General features: G+C 45.6%; 1 pseudogene; it reads right to left on the bottom strand.

The window, feature by feature from the left end:
* Positions 1-5574: 5574 nt before the first annotated feature.
* On the bottom strand, positions 5575-10663 carry LOC123086562 (auxin-responsive protein IAA27-like; annotated as a pseudogene).
* Between the last annotated feature and the right edge of the window lie 205 nt (positions 10664-10868).

The following is a 10868-nucleotide window of genomic DNA, read 5'->3' as shown; positions in this document are numbered from 1 at the left end:
CTTCGGCCAAGGAGTTTGGAAGGGGATTCCTACAGGCATTCGGCTCTGATACCAACTTGTGACGCCCTCGATTTGACCGTACACTAATCATACACGCAAACGTGTACGATGAAGATCAGGGACTCACGGGAAGATATCACAACACAACTCTACAAATAAAATAAGTCATACAAGTATCATATTATAAGCCAGGGGCCTCGAGGGCTCGAATACAAGAGCTCGATCATAGACGAGTCAGCTGAAGCAACAATATCTGAGTACAGACATAAGTTAAACAAGTCCGCCTTAAGAAGGCTGGCACAAACTGGGATACAGATCGAAAGAGGCGCAGGCCTCCTGCCTGGGATCCTCCTAAACTACACCTAGTCGTCGTCAGTGGGCTGCACGTAGTAGTAGGCACCTCCCGAGCAGTAGCAGTCGTCATCGACAGTGGCGTCGGGCTCCTGGGCTCCATCGCCTGGTCGCAGCAATCGAGTATAGAAAGGGGGAAAAGGGGGGAACAAAGCAACCGTGAGTACTCATTCAAAGTACTCGCAAGCAAGGAGCTACACTACACATGTATGCATTGGTATCAAATGGAAAAGGGGTAACATATGTGGACTGAACTGCAGAATGCCAGAATTAAGAGGGGTATAGCTAGTCCTATCGAAGACTACGCTTCTGGTAACCTCCATCTTGCAGCAGAAGAAGAGAGTAGATGGTAAGTTCACCAAGTAACATCGCATAGCATAATCCTAACCGATGATCCTCCCCTCGTCGCCCTGTGAGAGAGAGATCACCGGTTGTATCTGTCACTTGGAAGGGTGTGTTTTATCAAGTATCCGGTTCTAGTTGTCATAAGGTCAAGGTACAACTCCAAGTTGTCCTGTTACCGAAGATCACGGCTACTCGAATAGATTAACTTCCCTGCAGGGGTGCACCACATTTCCAAACACGCTTAATCCCCTTTGTCCGGACACACTTTCCTGGGTCATGCCTAGCCTCGGAAGATCAACACGTCGCAGCCCTACCTAGGCACAACAGAGAGGTCAGCACGCCGGTCTAAATCCTATGATGCAGGGGTCTGGGCCCATCGCCCATTGCACACCTGCACATTGCGAGGGCGGCCAGAGAGCAGACCTAGCAACCTCCATTACAAAGGAAGTTGCGTTACGCGGTCCAACCCGACACGCGCCGCCCAGTCGCTAACGTCACGAAGGCTTCGACTGATACCACGACGTCGAGTGCCCATAACTGTTCCCGCATAGTTGGTTAGTGCGTATAGGCCAGTGGCCAGACTCGAATCAAATACCAAGATCTCGTTAAGCGTGTTAATTTGAAGTAACCACGAACGCCGAGCAGGGCCAGGCCCACCTCTCACCTAGGTGGTCTCAACCTGCCATGTCGCTCCGCCACAAAGTAACAGTTGGGGGCCGTCGGGAACCCAGGCCCACCACTACCTAGATGAAACCACCTGCCCCTTCAGCCCCCACATCGGAATCACCTGCGGGTACTCTACGAGCCGACTCGACTTTAGTCACCACATGTATCACATATAATATATATAAGAATATACCTGTGATCACCTCTCAAGTGATCACGGCCTGATAGTATAGCATGGCAGGCGGACAAGAATGTAGGGCCACTGATGATAAACTAGCATCCTATACTAAGCATTTAGGATTGCAGGTAAGGTATCAACAATTGTAGCAACAATGACAGGTTATGCATCAGAATAGGAATAACGGAAAGCAGTAACATGCTACACTACTCTAATGCAAGCAGTAGAGAGAAGAGTAGGCGATATCTGGTGATCAAGGGAGGGCTTGCCTGGTTGCTCTGGCAAGAGAGAGGGGTCGTCAACACCATAGTCATACTGGGTAGCAGCGGCGTCGGTCTCGGTGTCTAGCGAGAGAAGAGGGGGAAGAAAAAATGAATATAATGCAAACAGATGCATAGTGATGCATGACATGACAAGTAGCGGTGCTAGGGGTGCCCTAACGCGGTATGAGGTGATGCCGGTGAAGGGGGCAAACATCCGGGAAATATCCCCGGTGTTTCGCGTTTCCAGACAGATGAACCGGAGGGGAAAAGTTGTGTGTTAGCTATGCTAGGGGTGCGTAGCGAACAAATGGGTTGTGAATCCGGATTCGTCTCGTCGTTCTGAGCAACTTTCATGTACAAAGTTTTTCCCATCCGGGCTACGGTTTATTTTATATTAATTTTAAAAGATTTAAATCATTTTAGGATTTATTTAATTATTTTAAATCAACATTATCCAGAACAGTGCACGCTGACGTTAGCATGACGTCAGCAGTTGACCGTTGACCTGGTCAACCTGACAGGTGGGTCCCACCTGTCAACGACTGTTTGACTAATTAACAGGAGTTAATTAGATTAACTAGTTGTTTGGTCAATTAATCTTAATTAGTTGATTTAAACAGATTTAATTAAGTTATTAAGTTATTACTTAATTAATTTTATTTTTACTATTTATTTTTTTAATTCTTTTTTATTAATCGTTCTCGTTTCGGGGGCGCGGGGCCCCTGGTCAGTGGCCCAGAGGGCCATAGCGGGCGCCGGTCAGCGGTCAGCGGTTCTAGGCACGGGCGCCGGGTCGCCTGGACCCGGGCACGCGCGGGCAGGTCGGCAGCCACGGCGCACGGCCAGCGGACCGGAGCGACGAACGGGAGGGCGGCGGCTGTGCGGGCAAGCGCTGCGGGCGCGTGGACGCAGCAAGTAGAAGCTGCCAGCGGCAGCAGGCGGGCGAGCCGCGGCAAGCAGCATGCAGCGGGAGAGGTGCCGCGGCAGTGGTGGGGCTTCGGCGACCACGGCCAGCGTGAGGGCACGGCCGGGGCGGCGCGTAGGAGTGGTGAGGGGAGCAAGGAAGCAGCGGTGCAGCGATGATGGTGGCCGGAGGCGGCGGGGAGCGTGCGGGTGGCAAGCAACATCAGCGATGGCGGGAGACGAGCAAAGGGGCAAGCATGGGCGCGGGCGAAGCACGGCCATGACGGCCTCAGGCGCGGGAAGGTGGCGTGGAGCAGCGGACACGACGAACGTGGCACGGGCAGGTGGCTGCGGACGCGCAGCAACGGACGTGGTGCGGCGAACGACATAGAGACGGGGGCGAAACGGGGATCGAGGGCGCGCTCACCGGGCCCTGTAGATGTGCAACAACGTGCTCGTGGAGGGGTTGATGGCGGCATGCTCCGACGATGGGGACAGCGTCCTCGGGAGCGAGCAGATCCGTCGAAGGAGAGGGGGATGGGAGCGCGAGGTGGCGGGTGACGGAGCCGGTGAGGGAGAGTCGGGGTCGGGCAGCCCAACGGGAAGGTTCGACGAACGGCGGGGCGGCGTCGGGCGATGTCAGGCGGCGAGATTGGGACGATCCCGATCTGGATCACGGGAGGCGAGGGGAACGAGCGACGTGGGGGGAGTGGGGCGTCGGTGGGTAGGGTTAGGAGTGGAGGGGGTTATGGGGGACCGGGGTGGGCCAGTCTGGCGGCCCATCGGCCTGCTGGGCTGAGGCCCAGATGGGGGGTTCCTTTCCTCTTTTTTTTGTTAGTTTGTTTTCTTTTTATTTATTTACTTTTCTGTTTTAAAACATTTTAATTTATTTAGGAATTTTATAAAATTGTGTCTTCTACATCATAATTATCTAGGTAATATTTAGTACAAACCGCACATTTTTATTTTAATGTTTGAATTTTTTTTATTTAACTTTATTTTAAATTTGAATTTGAATCGGTTTTGAACTAACCCGAGATTAACTACAGTGACAGAGGTGACGTGACATCGTTAACGTGGGATTACTGTAGCATGATTACCCAGGCGTTACAACAAATGTACGGAACACATTCCCATTCGTTAAGAAATATCATTTCAAAATAGGTCACAAGATATGCACATGAAAACATGTAAGCAAAAATAAAATACCGATGCAAGAATGAAAATGCACCATTGCAATAAGAAGTATTATTTTGCAATACACACTCAAAACCATTGTTGCAACACACTTCTCATGTGTACGCAACAAGAAAACATGTGCTTGCAACACATCCACCTAACCTTTGAAACATAAAATTTTCAAAAATTCTAGCCCAACATCCTCCACATCTCTATGATAGTCACATCACCACAGCTTGCCATAGGAGAATTTTGGCTCGATGGAACTCCATACGTCACCAAGTATGATAAAGCTTGATTAATCCATCTGGAGCACCACCATGGAAGTGAGCTCCACTATGGAAGTGAGTTTATGATATCAATCTAGGGTGTCTAGGCAATGCAAGAGGAGTGGTGTAGGAAGGACACCGAAAGAGGAGGAACCAAGGTTGTCAGAATTGCGATTTTGAATCGGATCGGAGCTCTGATGGTAGGATCGCAAATCGTAGAATCTTCACTATCGGGATCGTAGAAACGTAGATTCTATGAACTAAAATCATAGAATCATAGGGGATAGTTTGGATCATAAAGTCGTAGAACCGTATAACAGAATCACGATTCTAACAACCTTGGGAGGAACCACTATGAAGTGGAGGAGAAGCATACCTTCATGGATAGGACAATGAGGTAGAGTTGGAGAAGAGGTTACCGGGAAAGAGATGACAAGGAACAAAGCGAAGAACTAGAATACATGGACAATCATGGTCGATTCAGTAAAGATCTAGTAGTTGGATCCGTTGGATGGCAAGAATCATTTCCATCATTAATATTATTCTTATATTACCAATCCTCACATTGACCCATATGTTCACAACTAAAAGTTGGCATCGCTCGACCACCAACAACTAATTTTTTTATATACTTATATAAATTAAAAAAGCATATTCTTGATTAACCCTCCTACTATAAACCAGCATAAAACATTTTTACTAACCAAGAATATTTTTGAGATAGTCCTAAACTATTCAAAGGAAACAAGTGAACCTATGACCATCAGTTGACGTATATACTATATATCAAGGCAAATCATCTTATCCTTTATCTAAAGAAATTAATCCATAATGACATACTTGGTTGACTTGCTTCAAGGCAGCCAATACATATTCTTTTTCCTAGTAGTCTAGCAAAGAATCATCATCAATGACCTAGGGGCATTCTTGACCTCGTCGTGAAGCATCGACGATACTAATGTTGGTTAAAATTCACGAGGATCATCCTGCCACAATATCTTCTCAATCATAATGGATTTTGTATCTCAGGTGTCAAGCCATGACCAACTAAGCTATATCCAATCAATATAAGGGGCATTGAGCATTATTAGGTTGTCGCTTGAATCAACAATTCTAGGTGAGATGATAAATGGGTCACTAGAAGGTGAGGATACCAAGCATTGCAAGCATGCCAAAATCTAGAGAACTATAAAAAAACTAAAGGTGTAGGATGCACAAGGGTTTTACATGGATTGTGGGGATGTAAGGAGATAGACAAGTTTAAATGCAACTAATGGCACGTACATCCTTTAATGGTGCAACTAAGTGTGTGCATCTCGAGGGGGGGGGGTATAACCATCTCGATGAATATAGTGTAATGACTCGTTCCCTTTAGGTGAAAACTTGATGTTCATGCCATGAAACCCCAAATAGAAAAGGATAAAAGGTAACTCCATAAGAATAAATGTGGTTATGCAAATTGTATCAAGTTTGATGACCCGATGAGCAATAGCTAGCTGAAACATTATCCATCACATGCATTCCAACATTAATTCTTACACAACGTTCCAAAATTATATGCACAACCATCATAGAGGTGCTGACATTGATACACCACAACAAGTTGTTCACATCTAACTAGCATAGGCGTACAATAATACCCATACACATGTGCTACACCTCAGATCGAGAGATGTGCATATACAATGTGCACGTATATGTCGCTGATCAAGTTTAGTGTGTCTATTCTTAGATGACGAGTTGGGAGAGTTCTTCTTTTTCATTATCCAGAAAGGGCCTCAAATCAAGTTGCTTCCGGGGTGGGGCGTTCAGTTATTCGTAGCTAGCTTCACACTTGCGTCTAATTTTGCTGCTTCGTCATGACCTAAAATTGATGAGTAGCAACAAACTATCTCATGGGCATGCTCACATTGAACATTTCAATATATAAGAAATGACTTCTTCTAAATGTACCTTTGGTATCGCTTGATGTTGGATGACGAGCAATGCATAATTTTTTAGCCGTCGCAAGAAACAACCTGAAAGAAACGACGAATGCATAATTGCTTTAGTTTTTCTAACAACTTTCTAAAGTTGCATGTTCAGGAAAAAATTCGGCACAAGTGCTCTTCATATTTCGGCTCTGATTTCTATACAAAATTCACCATAAAAAAGCAATAATAATATGTAGTCGGTTATGCCACCTATTTGTTTTGATCACGCACTATTAGGGCATCTATGATACGGGGATGGTTGTTCTTTTTTACTTTTGAGAATATCAGTGAAAAACTAAAAGTTTTCCAAAAACAACAATTAACAATATCCTCTTGCGATGTTAATTCATGGCGCAGAAGGATGTATGAAGAACAATACTTACTCCCATGGGACATCCCCAACAAGCATCCGGTCGCCTTCAAAGTCTTCATATAGAAATATGAAGTCGTCACTATTTGCATAATCACCTTCTGCAGAATCCAAACTCTGATAATCTGCAGCTGCATTTACGCAATCCAATCCAAGAATTCAATATAATTGATACATAAAAACATGAAAAGACATCGCACTCATAGCAAAAGAGAGACAATACTGCACAATTCTAACATGCCATGTGTTTTCAATGAGAAATACATGTTTAAAAATAGTTTATTTAACGAGGTTTAGAAATGGCTTTTTTACCGGGTGGGGGGCGGGGGAGGAGGGGAATAGTTAAGTGTTGTGAAAGTCAATTTAATTTCCATCTAAATAAAACTCATGCTAATTTCACAACGAATTCTAACTGGAAGAGTACATTGACCTAGGGCCCCGTGAAGCCCATGGTGTTCACATGGTAGGTGAGCGATAGCCTGGTTAAGATGAATTGCCTTAGACCCAGGAGGACAAGGGCCCAATTGGCCACACGAGGTGAACGACATGGACAATGCTAACCTCCCATTTGGGCTTAATGAGCTTGTTATAAATTTGTTGAACTCTGGTCAAAATCACAACATACTCAATATGTTACCGCCCTCATCAAAGAAATAAAAATCAAAATGGTACCTTGTTTTATCATGGAAAATGTGTTTTATTTAACGTCGTCAACCAACCGTCAAGTTTCTTTAAATCGAGGCCCTATTTTCAACGGTAGGAAAATATATAAAAAATGTGAAAGGAATTGTAAAGATTCACTAGAAGTAGAAATCCCATCAAACATAATAAAAATTATATCTATCTCCATTGACCACCAAACCACCACTGTTGGAACAAAGCCGCCGACAAGCCTCTATCGTTGCTCCCATACCGGAGCCAGACAGACCTTGTCGATAACGGTCAGAAAGTCTTCGTGCATGTGTCCCTAAGAACCAGTGCCTCGGAGCCACAATCATCACAATTAAGCCCTTGAATCAATCTGATGAACCTAACACCAAATCTCGTCGTTGCGTATGCATGACGAGAAACCATAACCTCGCCGCTCCAAGGAGATGGCAGGAATCTACTTAAAAGCTCTGTTTAATCCGTCCCTATGGACGAACTTGAGGAGAATCAAAGCCCAGAAGACTGACTCTAAGAAGTTTCCCCATCCATTCGAGAGTCATTCATGCCAAGAAAAAAAAAAGCCTACCTATCTACTGGCCGGAGCCGAGACATTAGGATTTCTTTCCGAAGAGGCAAGCAGAGAGGAGGCGAATCCATAATCTCTTTGCCGAGATCGAGGGGCAGAAGGCTTCTGTGACTAATTATATTTTTGGTTTTGCTAAAACACATCTAGATGTGCCCTAAATATTACACATCTACATCCTTTATGTCCTTCGTTTTAGACGGAGATTCATGCGTGTATTTTTTTCTTTTTTCTTTTTTCTTTTTTATGTTTGATTGAGTTACTTAGATGTACACTAATTAGGATACATGATGTGTGCCCTAGATATACTATTTGAGAGCAGTATCTTGTTGGGGAAAATAATAATGGAGAGCGGTACTCACGGCAGAAGAAGTTTCTTGTCATCTTGGTGAGCGCCCGCGAGAGGGAGTCGTAGCTGCGGTGAGCTCTCAGGTTGATCTTCCTAACGATCAGGCAGCCATCCATGTGCACCTTGGCGAACATGTTTGCCTGCAGCCGCTGCGGTTCTGCGGTGACCGTACAGCTCCTCGGCGCCCCAGCCACCTCCTTATCATCATCGGCTGGCGAGACCGCGGCGGGTATCTTCGTGTTCTTTGGGCCGTCGGCCTGCTTCACGCCGGCGTCGGGTTTTAGCACGTGCGTGGCGGTGACGAGGTGGCGCCGGGTGGTGTGCACCGGCGGCCAGCCCACAGCTGCCGAAGGCACTGAGACCACACTAGCATCGCTGCTGATGACAAAGAATTGAATGCAAATATTAGGCGCCCATGAATACGTTGTGCAGATCAGGTGCAAATGTGTGCAATAATACATGCATGAATGCAATGCAATTTACTTGCCTGTGGTTAATTATTTTCCTAGAGTATTTAAGATGAACGTGTTTGTTGATTACTTCGTCCAGATTTATTGGTCTGGGAAGCCAAGACGTTAAGACCAAAGAGGAGTACGCGGATGTTACTCCGTTTGTTTCTCTCCTTTTAATTATCTGTCACGTCATCTTTTTTACCTATGTGACATGCACGGTCATAACTATGTTATTCTCACTATAATAGTCCAAAGGTGAAGATGCTAAAATTATAAATGAGATGACATGAATTTCATATGGTCATCTGGCCACATGGCAACAGTCTAGCACGTCCAGCCGCCCAATTATTAGAAGCAACACATCCACGGACGGACACACGAAAGTCGTTTTTATGGAAAAGACTGCACTAGTTCTCTTTCTTTCTTTCTCTCTTTTCTGTGGGAGGATGGGGGAAAGACTGCACTGCGCTGCATGCACAATCAAGCAGAGCCATGCTGCACTCATCATTGCTGCTCCCTGGGCCGGCCTGCGCTGAATATTCTCGCTTAATTCCTTGCAGAGCAGAGGAGATCTTCTCTATGTACGTTACTCGCTAACGGTATCTATCCGGCCGCGTATGGCCGGCCGGCAAAAGCATTGTGAGAATTAACCCACGTACGTCCATCAGGAGGTTATATATACATGTTTTCCCTGTATTAGAAACCCTAGATGTCAAGGACTCCATTTGGTGCACACACATATACAATGCGTACAAGAATCTATTCGCAATCATTTCTAAACGCAGTTCTAAGCACACGAGGACCTGAAAAATACTAATCAATGCGCTCTAGTGGAGTGGTAGGGGTTCAAAATGTTCATGATTGCAATCATTTGTGCCTATGTACGTAGAGAACGTGAATTAATCCCGCACTTTTCCCTCGTATATACTTGTTTGTTTAATTCATGATTGCTGAGTGCTGAAACTTACTACCTCCGTCCTGTTTAAATTGGTCCCCATTGTATTCCATGTCAAATTTTAACCATAAATTTAACTAACAAAATATTCATGCATGTCACCAAAAATTATATCATTGAAAACTATATTCAAATACGAGTCCAATGATATATTTTTTTTGACATGTATTAACACTTTGTTAGTTAAATCTTTGATCAAAATTTGACACAAATTATAAAGAAGACCAATAAACCAGGAAGGAGGTAGTAGTTAGCATTATAAACTCATTACACGACAGGAAATCCATATTTTGACAGCTGACACATTTTTAGCTAGCTAGAGCCGTTGGATGCCATGATGGTGAAAAAACATGCAGGAGTAGGAGTGGCTGCTAAAACTGAGTAGGTAATATGCATGTAGATGCATATGCATATATGTGTGTTGCTCAATTAACTATCAGCACATAACATTTGGCTCACCTTGTCCCATATGTTGTTGCCACCGACGCCTGCGCAATGCTCCGGTCCTGCTCCGCGGCCGCCTTCTGCTGCCGGGCGGCGAGGCTCCAGGGGTGCATGAAGCCGGTCGGGCTCGGCATGAACACCGCCGCCCAGCTGCTGCTAGGCACAATGCCATGGCAATTACCAGCACGCCCTGCGCTAAGCGTGTTCGCAGTGGCGGTACCAGCGATGACCATGTCACTGCTCTGCACTCGATCGACATCGCCGCCACCTTGAGGACCGTTGTAGCGTGCCATGGCGGTGCCACCGCAGCTGGCGGCGCTGCAGTTACCTCCGGGAGACAAGGAGATGCCGAGGCTGAGGTCTAGATTGCTACCGTGGAAGCATGCGCCACTAGAGCTCGCTTCCTTCGCCACCTTCATGCCGGTGGCTGCAGTGGCAGCGGTGCTCTCTTGCCTACCAAGAGGAGGAGGCGTCTCAAACGATATAAGATTCATCATGGCGGTGGAGCAAACTAACCAACGAAGACAGACAGATGGTAGCTAGAAGCAAATGAGATTGATGAGACAGAGGCAACAGATGTGAGAAGAAGAGCGGCGAGCTGAGTGAGTGAGTTGGTGAGCAGAAAGATGGTGTTATGGGTGGAGGAGAGAATTAATATGTCGGGAGAATATAAGAGATGGTGCAGTGGTAGTGGTTGATATGGTATGGATAGATAGATGGTGTACATATATGTAGGCAGATATATAGAGGTGCAAGCTATGGCTAGGGAGAAGGGCGGGGCAATGATTTCATACAAGATTTTGTAAAAAGATGGGAGTATCATGTGCAAGAGATATGATCAATGCCATATCTATGTACCCATGCTAGTGTAGTAGTAGTTTCATGATGTTGTTTTGTGTACCTAGATGTATAGCCATCACATGCACTTCTTAGAGCGGAC

The sequence above is a fragment of the Triticum aestivum genome, chromosome 4A (assembly GCF_018294505.1).
Source record: "Triticum aestivum cultivar Chinese Spring chromosome 4A, IWGSC CS RefSeq v2.1, whole genome shotgun sequence".
Lineage (NCBI taxonomy): Eukaryota > Viridiplantae > Streptophyta > Magnoliopsida > Poales > Poaceae > Triticum > Triticum aestivum.
The sequence above is the reverse complement of the archived record's forward strand: the minus strand, read 5'-3'. Positions and strand labels throughout refer to the sequence as shown.